Here is an 18,672-nt window from a genome sequence, read left to right on the forward strand (position 1 = left end):
ACCGCATATACTAGTGATTAGAGTTATCTCTATATACATAGGGAAGGGATATGACTAGATATACTCTAAGAGTCACATAGGAATGGTAGAGAGTACAAAGGTCTACGCATATATTAGTGATTAGAGTTATCTCTATATACATAGGGAAGGGATACGAATGGATATACTCTAAGAGTCACATAGGAATGGTAGAGAGTACAAAGGTCTACGCATATACTAGTGATTAGAGTTATCTCTATATACATAGGGAAGGGATACTGATGGATATACTCTAAGAGTCACACAGGAATGGTAGAGAGTACAAAGGTCTACGCATATACTAGTGATTAGAGTTATCTCTATATACATAGGGAAGGGATACGAATGGATATACTCTAAGAGTCACATAGGAATGGTAGAGAGTACAATGGTCTACTGCATATACCAGTGATTAGAGTTATTTCTATATACATAGGGAGGGGATACACATGGATATACTCTAAGAGTCACATAGGAATGGTAGAGTACAAAGGTCCACACACATACTAGTGATTAGAGTTATCTCTATATACATAGGGAAGGGATACTAATGGATATACTGTAAGAGTCACAGAGGAATGGAAGAGAGTACAAAGGTCTACGCATATACTAGTGATTAGAGTTATTTCTATATACATAGGGAGGGGATACACATGGATATACTCTAAGAGTCACATAGGAATGTGTAGAGAGTACAAAGGTCTACGCATATACTAGTGATTAGAGTTATCTCTATATACATAGGGAAGGGATACGAATGGATATACTCTAAGAGTCACATAGGAATGGTAGAGAGTACAGAGGTGAAGGACTGGACTTTTAACAGTACCAGCGGTGCCAGGGAACAACACCTATAACCTTCATGGGATACCTGTTTCGGCGCACAAACTACAGAGACACGGGACACTTCCTTCGGTGTCAAAGATTCAAGGTTTATTACTGCAGGGAACACAGAAGTCACGACAAGTACAACACGTGCAACTTGGGGAGACTGCTTCAAATTGGTTCTGTGGATCGCTCCTTTTATACAAGTTTAACTCATAGGACAACATGGTACACAAAAGTTTACAACCTGGTTCCCATAATTATCCCCCAGAGGGGTCGCTTTGGTCACTTTGGTACACATAAGGTCCGGAACATAAGTGCGGAAACATTTGGCGGTTCCCAACTGTAAAAACCCATCTTCCCAACATTAGTGAATTCCAATCGGCAGTAAAACAGATCGAAATAGGGACAAAGACAGGTGCAGAGGGAGATGGAGACAGTGGGGAAATCGAAAAGGGTGTAAAAGGGGAGGTATCGGGAAACACGAGATACAGGCATCAAAGGGACGTGCCTAATGAGATGCACGGCTGAGACAATAAACCGGACGGCAAGATGAGCCTCGAGCGGGGCCATCTGCCTTACAGTATCATCCCCCTCATCGTAAAAGATATTTACAAAGTACATGTGTCTTCCACAAATATCCTGAGAGTCCCAGGGTGACGAAGCGGACAGTGTCCGTTCGCTGGCTACTTGAGGGCAAGAGACAAAATGGATGCCGTATCTAAGATGGAACCCGTGGGTACAGATGAAAAACCCACATATCAAATGAACGGTTTAAGTTAGCACAGCGAAACTGCGCACACTTACTAAACTCGTCATTTGCGGTTCTTAGATACCAGACTCGACCATATTCGTGCGAATCAAAAAACATCACTTAAAATTGTCACGGAACCTCAGACGCTCCTTTTGCCCTTAAGTAGGCAAGCACTAGTCGGAATCATATTCGATATTCATCAAACCCTCGAGATGTTGCTGTAGCATAGCTCTGTCCAACCGAGACCCTTTGGTAACAGGTGGCTGTCTCATACACGTTGTAGCACAGAGGCCACATAAGGCAGGACCGCACTGCACGCAAAGGCAACAAGTGAACAGGAACACTACAACGACTCCAATGATCGTCAGAATTTTCCAACCCCAAGTCGACATTAGGCCCCAAAACCATCCAAGTAGCGTCCAATCCCCTACATCCACGTGTATGGATTCGGAGATCTTATGCAACTTCGAGATGGCTTGATAGACAGTCGGAGCGTTATCAGGAATGAAAATACAGCAGCTCGAATGGATCACCTTACATACCCCACCTCGATCTGCTAAGATCACATCTAAAACCATACGGTTTTGTAACGTCATAAGTCTATCCGCCTGAAGTTCTGTGGTGATATTACCAAGAGCACTGGCAGTAATATTAGCTGTCGATTCTACCACTCGAGTCAACTGTCTTAGGTTCCTACTATTAACCATAGGTCCCCAAAATGGGAGGAAACCCTTGAAAAAGTCTCCTGCCTCTTGACCGGCAGTATCCTCTTCGCTAATTACGCCCCTCACAACTCTAGTTTTGTGATAATCTGCATCTACAGTAAACGTCGGAGGCAACAAGTTTGCGATAAAACATGAGCCCATGAAGTCAGAGGGCAACCATGCATATGCACGATCATGACAAATAAAGTATGTACCCTTGGCAGCCAAAAACACAGGGGACGAGACCATTGGCAATATATAATTTTCAGTGCAAGCACTCTCTCCAAGTCGGGCTTTCGATCTACGGCCGCGACCTATTAAACAAAAATTACCAATGTGGGGTACGACCCATATCGGAGGCGAGCTTTTAAGCTGTTTTTCACCAGTGAACACACTATATTCGCCTCTACTTAGGACCCTATAGGCTTGTACCTCTTCTTCAGGGATAAGCGAGGGATCATAGATATCGCTATCTAAATCCTCTATAGCTATAGACAAAGATTTTTGGTACGAGGTAGGACCAGAGTAAGGGGAACGTGGTTCTCGAATGGGGTGGAAACCCAGTGCGCTTCGAAACATTGTTTGAAATGCTCGAGCAGACCCTTGGGAGCTATACGGTAACACCAGATATGGAATTCCCTTATCCGTAGTATGTGGCATCAACCCACACACCCAACAATTAGTAGTGTTAACCACTAACTGATGCTGATGAAGGAGTTGAATAAAGGAATTGTTGCGGAATTCTGCACGTCTAGCCTGCTCGTGTTCAGGTAAGATGTGAAAAGAATGAGGAGAGTCAGTGGAGATGAGTTTAAGATTAGGGGTAGGAGTAGGTATAGTAGAAGGCAAGAAGTAAGACATTGTGTAATACACTCCACCCGCTAATAACGCAGAACCAGTCACAAACAGTACAAATATTTGGAACACAAAACATTTGGTACGACTGAGTTGCTGCAGCTTGAATCTTTGTGCTTGAGCTTTTTCCAAGTCCATCAGCTTAAAAAAATGCCATTCCCTATGACCGTCCGCAACGTTTCTTGACGCACTTCGTTCTGTGTAGCAATAGTCAATTCCTAGGAGTTCCCAGGAATCGACGGTCTTTAACCTAGCGTCAAGACCTACTAACCAGGAGGAAGTACACGCGCGGCCCTACGGCCTTTATTTCACAAATATATATATATATATATATGTATAAAAACAAATGTCTCTCAGCTGTGGAAACAAAAAGTGTTAGGAACGAAGCTCAATGAATATATACAAAATAATTACAATGGTATGAGTGTTCAAACTGATCATGGAAAACGGGATAATGCACTTGTCAAGGGACAGAACGGGGTTTTTTATTAGTCTTTAGTGCTGGATCTTAAAAAATATCGGGTTTTCCCAGGACGTGTCTGTTCGTTAAACAAAAGATCCATTGAAGGGACAACGCCCTGTTGATCAGCTGAATGTTCTGGTCTTGAGTCTTCTGATGACAAGTGTTCAATAATGCCTTTTTGCTGCACTGAGGATGCTCCGACAGGTTGTGCGTCGCTGAAAGGTACCAACGCCGGCAATCCTTCGGTTTCAGTTGATGCAATGCCTTTCCTTACCCACGAGTCTGCTGGCAACGGAATGGGGACTTTCTTGGTATGGGTGGCATGCACCCAATTTTTCCGCCCCTCAAGACGAACTGCAGTTCTCGTGGCAAGGAGGACCTGATAGGGTCCAGTGAACCTGGGATCCAAATTGTTCTTGCGTGAAAAATTGCGCGTTACCACCCAATCTCCGGGCTGGAGCTGGTGGCCTGGACCCTCCGTCTGTGTCGGCAATGCTTCGTGAACCTGTTGGTGAATTAACCTCAGTTTAGCAGTCAAGTCATGAAGATAATCGATTAACATTGGATACTCAAGTTCGCAAAAGGCACCCGGTCTAGGGACCCCCCAAACATTGGCAGGACGACCGAACACTATTTCATAGGGACTGAGCCCTACTCGGGAGTGTACAGTTGCCCTTGTTGACAGCAATGCTACGGGTAAAGCGTCAGGCCACGAAAGACCTGTCGTGGCCTGAATCTTTGCTAGTTTTAGTTTAAGGGTGCCATTGTACCCTTCAACCAAACCGGCTGACTGAGGATGATTGGCACTATGAAATTTCTGTACAATCCCTAACCCGCGACACACACTCTTCATCACGCTCCCAACAAACTCACTTCCGTTGTCTGACCACACAACCCGAGGCATTCCGTAGCGGGAAAAATACTCTTTGAGTAAAATTTTTGCCGTGGATAAAGCCGTATTATCCTTAAGGGGGTAGGCCTCAATCCACCTAGAAAATGCACACACCACAACCAGCACATACTTCAAATTATTACATCTCTCCATGTGGATAAAGTCCAACTGGATAACTTCGAAAGGGTACGCAGGAGGGGCAAAATGGCCAGGTGGAGTGGGAGTGCCCTTACCAGGATTGTGCATCAAACACACCATACAATTCTTAACCAAGCGTTCAGCACATTTCGTAATACCATCATTCTTCCACACAGGAAACAGCAATTTACAGATACCTTTCGCGCTAATATGTGCTAACCCGTGTGCCATAGTCACAATAGCCAGCACATACGCATCAGGCAACATCCATCTTTTCTGTTCCGATAAGTCAGTCCAACAACCATTCGCATCCAACTTTCCCGTACTTTCTTTCCACTTCGTCTTTTCAGTCTCGGTGGCCTCATTCTGAATTGCTTTCACACTCTCGATAGTGTTCTCACACATACTTGATTCTGCAGGCCACCTAACCGAACTCGTCACATACATTCGAGTGCTAAGGTTCCGGGCAGTCTCCTTAGCAGTCTCATCCGCAAACGCATTACCACGACCAACATCATCCATCACTTTACGATGCGCACTACATTTAACAATCGCCACTTGCTTAGGTAACGTAAGTGCATCCAAAAGATCATTTACAAGCTGGCCATGCTGAATCTTCGTACCATGTGACGTAAGGAATCCTCTCTCTCTCCACAGTCGTCCAAAACTATGTGCCACACCAAATGCATACTGGCTATCTGTAAACACATTCACCCGTTTATCTTTAGACAATACACACGCTCTCGTCAAAGCAATTAGCTCAGCAGCCTGAGCCGAATTTTGATTTAATCTTGCACTTTCCACAATCGTTCTCAATGTAACTACAGCATACGCAGTCGTCACATCACCGTTCGGCAACTTGAAACAAGAACCATCCACATACAAAGTACCATCGGGATTTGTCAATGGAGTATCTTTTAGGTCAATGCGACCCTTGGTTTCCTCTTCAGTTTTGAGATAGCAGTCATGTACTGCTTCACCACTTGATTCTGCGTCGATCGGCAGCAATGTTGCTGGATTCAACACATTACATCGTTTTATCCGTATATGACTGGCCAGCAATGTCAACTCATATCCAGACAATCTTGCACTTGTCAGATGTTGAGTTTTCGTTCGGTTCAATAGAGTGTCGACTGCATGCGGAACCATTACCGTGAGCATATTATCCATGACTAGACCTGCAGACTGTCGAATGGACGCCGCAGCTGCCGCTGTTGCCCTTAAGCAACTTGGCAAGGCTCTTGCTACTGGGTCTAAAGTCGAAGAAAAGTAGGCACATGGGCGTTGCTTACCACCAAAAGATTGTGTCAAAACACTCAACGCGCAACCATCCCTCTCGTGAACGTATAGTGTAAACGGCTTACTGTAGTCAGGGGTACCCAACACAGGAGCCGAACACAGCGCATCACGCAATTCAGAAAAACTTTTCTGACATTCTTCAGACCAAGGTACTGGGGATGAAACGTCTTTGCATGTAAGGGCTATCAATGGTTTCGCCAACAATGAAAAATTTGGAATCCATTGTCTGCAGTAGGACGTAATACCTAAGAAGGCACGAACATCTCTTTGGGTTTTTGGCACAGTCATTCGGGAAATCGCTGCAATTCTCTCTGGGGTCAACCTTCTCCCTTCTCTTGACAATAAGTGACCTAGATAGGTAACTTCTTGGCAACAATACTGTAGCTTTGAAGGTGATACCTTGTGGTGCAAGTCATGTAGATAGTGCAATAATGATACTGTAGCCGTTTTGCAAATAGCTTCTGTATCAGCTGCCACTAAAAGATCGTCAACGTATTGGATCAAAGCTGCACCTTTAGGCAATACAAAGGCATCAAGCTGACCTTTAAGTGCTTGGCTGTAGATTGATGGACTCTCACAGTAACCCTGTGGAGCGCGTTTTAGCCTAAAACTGCGACCTCCTAATGAGAATCCGAACAGGTCTCTGCTTTCCTCTGCAATCGGAATGCTAAAGAAAGCATTCTTTAGATCAATCACTGTGAACCAGGAGGCAGATGCCGGAATCATTGTTAATAAAGCCGTAATGTCAGGGACCACAGGAAATTGCGGAACCACTATTTTGTTTACCTCTCTCAAATCTATAACAAAACGATACACAGGAGGTTTAGTTGGGTCAGTTCGTTTTAGAATTGGTAATACAGGGCTATTGCACACGTTTCCACGAGTTTCTTCAACAACACCTTTTCCAATGAGATCATGAACGATTTCTAACAGCGCTCGTTCGCCCTCAAGAGAAATACGATATTGAGGTAAACGCGGTAATCGCGCATTTGGTTTTAATTGAATCACATAGGGTGGAATGTCTAACAGGCCCACGTCATTGGGACCTGTGGCCCATAAGGACGCAGGGAGGGAATTCAATTCCGGTGGGAATTTATCAACCGATAAATACATGGGAGAGATCACTCTCCTTCCCAATGTAAGCTCCACTCCTTCAGGGGAACAATACAATGTTGCATATAATCGTTTCAACAAATCCAGGCCCAAAAGATTTTCACCACAACCTGTAGATAGAATCAGTGGAGCCGTTAGCTCACGAGATCCAATCATAAGAGGCAAAGGGTTAGAGACTGGGTTACTAACAGGGGCGCCAGAGAATCCGACGGAAACATTCGTTAAGCCAGACAAAGGTGCGCCAGGGAGTTTTGAATGCATGATGGAACTTTTCGTCGCACCAGTGTCTAACAGAAAAGGCTCAACTACACCCGATGTAGTCACTGCAACGTAAGGCCCACTCTGATCGACCGGAACTGACACTACTCCCTCTCTTTGTCGTTGGCTGTCCTAGTAGTGGTCATTTACAACAGTCTCGTGGTCTATATAATAATCATCAACATTATACTGTGCAGATCGAACTGACCCCGCATTTCGCTGGTCAAAATAATTATTTGCGTCCGATTGATTTTGATGACGATCAATCTGATTGTGGGATGAACCACGACCTCTACCACGTGGTGCCTGCTGAGGACCACCGCCACGATTTCCTCGTGTCGACACACCATTCAGACGGTCCCGTAAAGCAAGACAATCATATTTTAGGTGTCCCTCTTTCCTACAATATGCGCACTGATTATACCCAAGTGAAGATCTGGGATCAAAGTTGTCAGAGCGCGGCTGTGTTCTATCGAGCTGTGCTCGTGGTCGATACTGCTGTTGTGCATCATTTTGGTTTGATCGTGGAGGGTATGCTTGCTGCAACAAAACCTTCGTTTTGAGTTCTTTCGTTTTCTTTTCTACACGATCACTTTCTTCCTTTTCCCTATTCTCATAATACTGAGCCGTTGCTAATATTTGCGCAGGGGTTGAAACTGCCCACGCACTTTCTGAATTCTTTAATTTGTTGCATAGCTCAGGCAGCAAATTTGACACAAATTTGTCAACGAATAACCGCTGACCTCCCTCAGCGCCCATGTCCTGGCCGCTGTGGTCGACAAACGCTTCCTCAAACCTTGTAAAGAAATCCGAGACACTCTCGTCTTTCTTTTGTTTACAAGCTGATAACTTATCCCAGTTCACCTTCATCGCTGGCATGAGAGTTTTCATGAGCGTAATGATTTTCTGAGGCAAATCCAAGATCAACTGTTCAGGTTTAGCCCCACCAATTTGTAATGCATCAGCTGCTAGCAGTGCAGCCCAATCACCCCCTAATTCAGCTGCGTGATTGGCTTGACGAATTTTAGCCCAAACTGGTTGCGGTACAACATTGCCAAACAACATGTCGATGTCGGCAATATTCATAATAGAAGCTTCTATCAGTTGTGATAACTCCTTATAATAACCAGCCGGATTTTTACGCGGATCGGGTAAGGATTGCTTCACTTGCAAAACTTCCGATCGTTTCCATGGAAGATGTATCCACACCCTTCGAAAATGTGGTAAAACCGCAGGGTTAGCTTGCGGATCTCCAGGCACCCACAGTGGCGGGACTTCTCTCATGGGATACTGACCAGGAACCGCTTTCCAGTTCTCAGTGGTATCATCTAATGACACCCGAGAATGTGCTGTGGGTCTGAATGCTAATAAGCGTTCCACGGCACGTCATACATCGTCTCCTATAATCATACCGTTCGAAAAGTGACTCTGGAGTTCAATTATGTCGGACGGTACATCATCTACATCATTATTGTACCATTCTTCTCTCAAAAAGTTACACATTTCCTCAAATACGAATCTCTGCGTAGGCTCATTAAACTGAGAAAACGTATCAAATACTACACGCGGAGTGTAATTAGCGGGATGTCTTATCCACCTATGTGCCATTGTTACTAACGTCTCTTTCTCCCTACCACTAGGGATCTGACTCCGTCTCTGAGGAGTTTCAGATGCATCAGACGAAAATAACGGACCGGAAAGAGGTGAATAAAGGGTAGCAACAGAGTTAGGAACACGCTTACGAACAGAAGGAGAAAGAAAAACAGGAGCAACAACACTAGAGGTGAAGGAAGGCATAGTAGGAACGGACAAGATAGTCGGAGTAGCAGAAACAACAGTCTGCAAAGGTACAGGTACAGGAGCAGTAGGAACGAGGACAGGTGGTGGAACAAACGTAGGGTTAACAGCGGGCTGGCCCGCAGCCGCTGGAGCAACAAGAGGAACAACAGGAGGAGCTATAGGAGGAGCTACAGGAGCAGTAGCACCCTGTACATAAGGAGGTGGTGATTTCATCAAGTATGATAGCAAGGAATCCTCCTTTAAATCTTCTTCTTTCTTTTCTAGATTATTCGGTAAGACTGGGTAACATTTATCTATTTTCATGTGATGCAATCTAGTAGCGATTTCCATATCTTTTTCTTCTTTGTCTTGTCTACATTCTTTTATAGCTTGCATTATCGGAACAAACTCTTGCTTTTTATCCTTTTTAAGTTGTTTGATTTCTTTCTGTTTGGCCTCTTTACGCCATATCCGAAAGGAATCAAACATAGCTGGCCTAGCTTTCTTTAAAAATAATTTAGCCTCAAGATTATCTAAAATCGAAAGTTCAAAAGTTCCGTGTGGTGGCCATCTAAGGTCACCGTCTTTCTTTGTATAGCGGATCCAGTAATCGTTATAGATTATAGGACCCACCCCATGTCGACTATATAGATCATGTATCGGAGTTCCAACTGGAGGTATCGGACACGAGTCCTCCAACCGGGAATCCATTGCGCAACATTTGAAAATACGAAACAAATCACTATGGCTAGGCATCGTGCACACTAACCTAGTATCAAACTTCAAGGATTACCGAAGCAATAAAACCTCGTGTAAGTCAAAACCCTCGGTTTTTGGCAATTGCAACTGTCAAATAATACTAAGAACCAATACTAAGAACCACAAATGCAATGGAACCATGCAATACAACAAAGCCTTAAGGCTATTACAAAGCTCGGAGAGCTATTACCACAAAGCCTTAAAGGCTAACCACAAAGCTTTCAAAAAGCTAGAACAACCACTAAGGACTGGGAGCGACCCACAAATACTTAACTCAGAACTTCAATGGCGTCACCAGGAAGGCCCGTCTATCGTCTCGCTTGTACATAAGGTCTACGCCGGGCGTCGAAGACAGGTCGACAGTCAGGGCATCGGTCCGTCGCAGCCGTCAGGAGGCGGGAATCTTCGCAGGGAAAAACTTCGGGCCACTTATTTCGACAACAGGATCGATGAAGCGGGGTGCACCTTCCCTCGGAGATTTCACACGAAGTTCCTCACGATCATCAGGCTTTGGACCGGACCGGTACCGCTGAAGTAGCCCCACGTTGGGCGCCAACTGAAGGACTGGACTTTTAACAGTACCAGCGGTGCCAGGGAACAACACCTATAACCTTCATGGGATACCTGTTTCGGCGCACAAACTACAGAGACACGGGACACTTCCTTCGGCGTCAAAGATTCAAGGTTTATTACTGCAGGGAACACAGAAGTCACGACAAGTACAACACGTGCAACTTGGGGAGACTGCTTCAAATTGGTTCTGTGGATCGCTCCTTTTATACAAGTTTAACTCATAGGACAACATGGTACACAAAAGTTTACAACCTGGTTCCCATAATTATCCCCCAGAGGGGTCGCTTTGGTCACTTTGGTACACATAAGGTCCGGAACATAAGTGCGGAAACATTTGGCGGTTCCCAACTGTAAAAACCCATCTTCCCAACATTAGTGAATTCCAATCGGCAGTAAAACAGATCGAAATAGGGACAAAGACAGGTGCAGAGGGAGATGGAGACAGTGGGGAAATCGAAAAGGGTGTAAAAGGGGAGGTATCGGGAAACACGAGATACAGGCATCAAAGGGACGTGCCTAATGAGATGCACGGCTGAGACAATAAACCGGACGGCAAGATGAGCCTCGAGCGGGGCCATCTGCCTTACAGTATCATCCCCCTCATCGTAAAAGATATTTACAAAGTACATGTGTCTTCCACAAATATCCTGAGAGTCCCAGGGTGACGAAGCGGACAGTGTCCGTTCGCTGGCTACTTGAGGGCAAGAGACAAAATGGATGCCGTATCTAAGATGGAACCCGTGGGTACAGATGAAAAACCCACATATCAAATGAACGGTTTAAGTTAGCACAGCGAAACTGCGCACACTTACTAAACTCGTCATTTGCGGTTCTTAGATACCAGACTCGACCATATTCGTGCGAATCAAAAAACATCACTTAAAATTGTCACGGAACCTCAGAGGTCTACTGCATATACTAGTGATTAGAGTTATCTCTATATACATAGGGAAGGGATACGAATGGATATACTCTGAGTCACATAGGAATGATAGAGAGTACAAAGGTCTACTGCATATACTAGTGATTAGAGTTATCTCTATATACATAGGGAAGGGATACCAGTGGATATACTCTAAGAGTCCCATAGGAATGTACGAGAGTACAAAGGTCTACTGCATATACTAGTGATTAGAGTTATCTCTATATACATAGGGAAGGGATACGAATGGATATACTCTAAGAGTCACATAGGAATGACAGAGAGTACAAAGGTCTACGCATATACTAGTGATTAGAGTTATCTCTATATACATAGGGAAGGGATACGAATGGATATACTCTAAGAGTCACAGAGGAATGGAAGAGAGTACAAAGGTCTACACACATACTAGTGATTAGAGTTATCTCTATATACATAGGGAAGGGATACCAGTGGATATACTCTAAGAGTCCCATAGGAATGGTAGAGTACAAAGGTCCACACACATACTAGTGATTAGAGTTATCTCTATATACATAGGGAAGGGATACTAATGGATATACTGTAAGAGTCACAGAGGAATGGAAGAGAGTACAAAGGTCTACGCATATACTAGTGATTAGAGTTATCTCTATATACATAGGGAAGGGATACCAGTGGATATACTCTAAGAGTCACATAGGAATGGCAGAGTACAAAGGTCTACACACATACTAGTGATTAGAGTTATCTCTATATACATAGGGAAGGGATACGAATGGATATACTGTAAGAGTCACAGACGAATGGAAGAGAGTACAAAGGTCTACGTATATACTAGTGATTAGAGTTATTTCTATATACATAGGGAGGGGATACACATGGATATACTCTAAGAGTCACATAGGAATGGTAGAGAGTACAAAGGTCTACGCATATACTAGTGATTAGAGTTATCTCTATATACACAGGGAAGGGATACACATGGATATACTCTAAGAGTCCCATAGGAATGTAAGAGAGTACAAAGGTCTACGCATATACTAGTGATTAGAGTTATCTCTATATACATAGGGAAGGGATACGAATGGATATACTCTAAGAGTCACATAGGAATGGTAGAGAGTACAGAGGTCTACTGCATATACTAGTGATTAGAGTTATCTCTATATACATAGGGAAGGGATACGAATGGATATACTCTGAGTCAGATAGGAATGATAGAGAGTACAAAGGTCTACTGCATATACTAGTGATTAGAGTTATCTCTATATACATAGGGAAGGGATACCAGTGGATATACTCTAAGAGTCACATAGGAATGACAGAGAGTACAAAGGTCTACGCATATACTAGTGATTAGAGTTATCTCTATATACATAGGGAAGGGATACGAATGGATATACTCTAAGAGTCCCATAGGAATGGTAGAGTACAAAGGTCTACACACATACTAGTGATTAGAGTTATCTCTATATACATAGGGAAGGGATACCAGTGGATATACTGTAAGAGTCACAGAGGAATGGAAGAGAGTACAAAGGTCTACGCATATACTAGTGATTAGAGTTATCTCTATATACATAGGGAAGGGATACCAGTGGATATACTCTAAGAGTCACATAGCAATGGCAGAGTACAAAGGTCTACACACATACTAGTGATTAGAGTTATCTCTATATACATAGGGAAGGGATACGAATGGATATACTGTAAGAGTCACAGAGGAATGGAAGAGAGTACAAAGGTCTACGCATATACTAGTGATTAGAGTTATTTCTATATACATAGGGAAGGGATACGAATGGATATACTCTAAGAGTCACATAGGAATGGTAGAGAATGCAAAGGTCTACGCATATACTAGTGATTAGAGTTATCTCTATATACACAGGGAAGGGATACGAATGGATATACTCTAAGAGTCACATAGGAATGGTAGAGAGTACAAAGGTCTACGCATATACTAGTGATTAGAGTTATCTCTATATACATAGGGAAGGGATACGAATGGATATACTCTAAGAGTCACATAGGAATGGTAGAGAGTACAAAGGTCTACTGCATATACTAGTGATTAGAGTTATCTCTATATACATAGGGAATGGATACGAATGGATATACTCTAAGAGTCACATAGGAATGGTAGAGAGTACAAAGGTCTACCGCATATACTAGTGATTAGAGTTATCTCTATATACATAGGGAAGGGATATGACTAGATATACTCTAAGAGTCACATAGGAATGGTAGAGAGTACAAGGTCTACTGCATATACTAGTGATTAGAGTTATCTCTATATACATAGGGAAGGGATATGACTGGATATACTCTAAGAGTCACATAGGAATGGAAGAGAGTACAAAGATCTACGCATATACTAGTGATTAGAGTTATCTCTATATACACAGGGAAGGGATACGAATGGATATACTCTAAGAGTCACATAGGAATGGTAGAGAATACAAAGGTCTACGCATATACTAGTGATTAGAGTTATTTCTATATACATAGGGAAGGGATAAGGATGGATATACTCTAAGAGTCACATAGGAATGGTAGAGAATACAAAGGTCTACGCATATACTAGTGATTAGAGTTATCTCTATATACACAGGGAAGGGATACGAATGGATATACTCTAAGAGTCACATAGGAATGGTAGAGAGTACAAAGGTCTACGCATATACTAGTGATTAGAGTTATCTCTATATACATAGGGAAGGGATACGAATGGATATACTCTAAGAGTCACATAGGAATGCTAGAGAGTACAAAGGTCTACTGCATATACTAGTGATTAGAGTTATCTCTATATACATAGGGAAGGGATACGAATGGATATACTCTAAGAGTCACATAGGAATGTTAGAGAGTACAAAGGTCTACCGCATATACTAGTGATTAGAGTTATCTCTATATACATAGGGAAGGGATATGACTAGATATACTCTAAGAGTCACATAGGAATGGTACAGAGTACAAAGGTCTACTACATATACTAGTGATTAGAGTTATCTCTATATACATAGGGAAGGGATACGAATGGATATACTCTAAGAGTCACATAGGAATGGTAGAGAGTACAAAGGTCTACTGCATATACTAGTGATTAGAGTTATCTCTATATACACAGGGAAGGGATACGAATGGATATACTCTAAGAGTCACATAGGAATGGTAGAGAGTACAAAGGTCTACGCATATACTAGTGATTAGAGTTATCTCTATATACATAGGGAAGGAATATGACTGGATATACTCTGAGTCACATAGGAATAGTAGAGACTGCAAAGGTCTACGCATATACTAGTGATTAGAGTTATCACTATATACATAGGGAAGAGATACAAATGGATATACTCTAAGAGTCACATATGAATGGTAGAGAGTACAAAGGTCTACTGCATATACTAGTGATTAGAGTTACCTCTATATACATAGGAGAGGGATACGAATGGATATACTCTAAGAGTTACATAGGAATGGTAGAGAGTACAAAGGTCTACGCATATACTAGTGATTAGAGTTATTTCTATATACATAGGGAGGGGATACACATGGATATACTCTAAGAGTCACATAGGAATGGTAGAGAGTACAAAGGTCTACGCATATACTAGTGATTAGAGTTATCTCTATATACACAGGGAAGGGATACACATGGATATACTCTAAGAGTCCCATAGGAATGTAAGAGAGTACAAAGGTCTACGCATATACTAGTGATTAGAGTTATCTCTATATACATAGGGAAGGGATACGAATGGATATACTCTAAGAGTCACATAGGAATGGTAGAGAGTACAGAGGTCTACTGCATATACTAGTGATTAGAGTTATCTCTGTATACATAGGGAAGGGATATGACTGGATATACTCTAAGAGTCACATAGGAATGGTAGAGAGTACAAAGGTCTACGCATATACTAGTGATTAGAGTTATCTCTATATACACAGGGAAGGGACACAAATGGATATACTCTAAGAGTCACATAGGAATGGGAGAGAGTACAAAGGTCTACCGCATATACTAGTGATTAGAGTTATCTCTATATACATAGGGAAGTGATACGAATGGATATACTCTAAGAGTCACATAGGAATGGCAGAGAGTACAAAGGTCTACTGCATATACTAGTGATTAGAGTTATCTCTATATACATAGGGAAGGGATACGGATGGATATACTCTAAGAGTCACATAGGAATGGGAGAGAGTACAAAGGTCTACTGCATATACCAGTGATTAGAGTTATCTCTATATACATAGGGAAGGGATACGGATGGATATACTCAAAGAGTCACATAGGAATGGTAGAGAGTACAAAGGTCTACTGCATATACTAGTGATTAGAGTTATCTCTATATACATAGGGAAGGGATACGGATGGATATACTCTAAGAGTCACATAGGAATGGTAGAGAGTACAAAGGTCTACTGCATATACTAGTGATTAGAGTTATCTCTATATACATAGGGAAGGGATACGAATGGATATACTCTAAGGGTCACATAGGAATGGCAGAGAGTACAAAGGGCTACGGCATATACTAGTGATTAGAGTTATCTCTATGTACATAGGGAAGGGATACGAATGGATATACTCTAAGAGTCACATAGGAATGGGAGAGAGTACAAAGGTCTACCACATATACTAGTGATTAGAGTTATCTCTATATACATAGGGAAGGGATATGACTGGATATATTCTAAGAGTCACATAGGAATGGGAGAGAGTACAAAGGTCTACTGCATATACTAGTGATTAGAGTTATCTCTATATACATAGGGAAGGGATACGAATGGATATACTCTAAGAGTCACATAATACATAAGGAAGGGATACAAATGGATATACTCTAAGAGTCACATGGGAATGGTAGAGAGCACAGCAGACTACTGCATATACTAGTGATTAGAGTTATCTCTATATACATAGGGAAGGGATATGACTGGATATACTCTAAGAGTCGCATAGTAATGGCAGAGAGCACAAAGGTCTACTGCATATACTAGTGATTAGAGTTATCTCTATATACATAGGGAAGGGATACGACTGGATATACTCTAAGAGTCACATAGGAATGGTAGAGAGTACAAAGGTCTACTGCATATACCAGTGATGAGAGTTACCTCTATATACATAGGGAAGGGATACGAATGGATATACTCTAAGAGTCACATAGGAATGGTGGAGAGTACAATGGTCTACTGCATATACTAGTGCTTAGAGTTATCTCTATATACATCGGGAAGGGATACGAATGGATATACTCTAAGAGTCACATAGTAATGGCAGAGAGCACAAAGGTCTACTGCATATACTAGTGATTACAGTTATCTCTATATACATAGGGAAGGGATACGAATGGATATACTCTAAGAGTCACATAGGAATGGTGGAGAGTACAAAGGTCTACTGCATATACTAGTGCTTAGACTTATCTCTATATACATAGGGAAGGGATACGACTGGATATACTCTAAGAGTCACATAGGAATGGTAGAGTACAAAGGTCTACGCATATACCAGTGATTAGAGTTATCTCTATATACATAGGGAAGGGATACGGATGGATATACTCTAAGAGTCACATAGGAATGGTAGAGAGTACAAAGGTCTACTGCATATACCAGTGATGAGAGTTACCTCTATATACATCGGGAAGGGATACGAATGGATATACTCTAAGAGTCACATAGGAATGGCAGAGAGTACAAAGGACTACTGCTTATACTAGTGATTAGAGTTATCTCTATATACATCGGGAAGGGATAAGAATGGATATACTCTAAGAGTCACATAGGAATGGTAGAGAGTACAAAGGTCTACTGCATATACTAGTGATTAGAGTTATCTCTATATACATAGGGAAGGGATACGAATGGATATACTCTAAGAGTCACATAGGAATGGTAGAGTACAAAGGTCTACGCATATACCTGTGATTAGAGTTATCTCTATATACATAGGGAAGGGATATGACTGGATATACTCTAAGAGTCGCATAGTAATGGCAGAGAGCACAAAGGTCTACTGCATATACTAGTGATTAGAGTTATCTCTATATACATAGGGAAGGGATACGACTGGATATATTCTAAGAGTCACATAGGAATGGTAGAGAGTACAAAGGTCTACTGCATATACTAGTGATTAGAGTTACCTCTATATACATAGGAGAGGGATACGAATGGATATACTCTAAGAGTTACATAGGAATGGTAGAGAGTACAAAGGTCTACGCATATACTAGTGATTAGAGTTATTTCTATATACATAGGGAGGGGATACACATGGATATACTCTAAGAGTCACATAGGAATGGTAGAGAGTACAAAGGTCTACGCATATACTAGTGATTAGAGTTATCTCTATATACACAGGGAAGGGATACACATGGATATACTCTAAGAGTCCCATAGGAATGTAAGAGAGTACAAAGGTCTACGCATATACTAGTGATTAGAGTTATCTCTATATACATAGGGAAGGGATACGAATGGATATACTCTAAGAGTCACATAGGAATGGTAGAGAGTACAGAGGTCTACTGCATATACTAGTGATTAGAGTTATCTCTGTATACATAGGGAAGGGATATGACTGGATATACTCTAAGAGTCACATAGGAATGGTAGAGAGTACAAAGGTCTACGCATATACTAGTGATTAGAGTTATCTCTATATACACAGGGAAGGGACACAAATGGATATACTCTAAGAGTCACATAGGAATGGGAGAGAGTACAAAGGTCTACCGCATATACTAGTGATTAGAGTTATCTCTATATACATAGGGAAGTGATACGAATGGATATACTCTAAGAGTCACATAGGAATGGCAGAGAGTACAAAGGTCTACTGCATATACTAGTGATTAGAGTTATCTCTATATACATAGGGAAGGGATACGGATGGATATACTCTAAGAGTCACATAGGAATGGGAGAGAGTACAAAGGTCTACTGCATATACCAGTGATTAGAGTTATCTCTATATACATAGGGAAGGGATACGGATGGATATACTCAAAGAGTCACATAGGAATGGTAGAGAGTACAAAGGTCTACTGCATATACTAGTGATTAGAGTTATCTCTATATACATAGGGAAGGGATACGGATGGATATACTCTAAGAGTCACATAGGAATGGTAGAGAGTACAAAGGTCTACTGCATATACTAGTGATTAGAGTTATCTCTATATACATAGGGAAGGGATACGAATGGATATACTCTAAGGGTCACATAGGAATGGCAGAGAGTACAAAGGGCTACGGCATATACTAGTGATTAGAGTTATCTCTATGTACATAGGGAAGGGATACGAATGG

Source organism: Lissotriton helveticus, chromosome 4_2 (genome assembly GCF_964261635.1).
Source record: "Lissotriton helveticus chromosome 4_2, aLisHel1.1, whole genome shotgun sequence".
Classification (NCBI taxonomy): domain Eukaryota; kingdom Metazoa; phylum Chordata; class Amphibia; order Caudata; family Salamandridae; genus Lissotriton; species Lissotriton helveticus.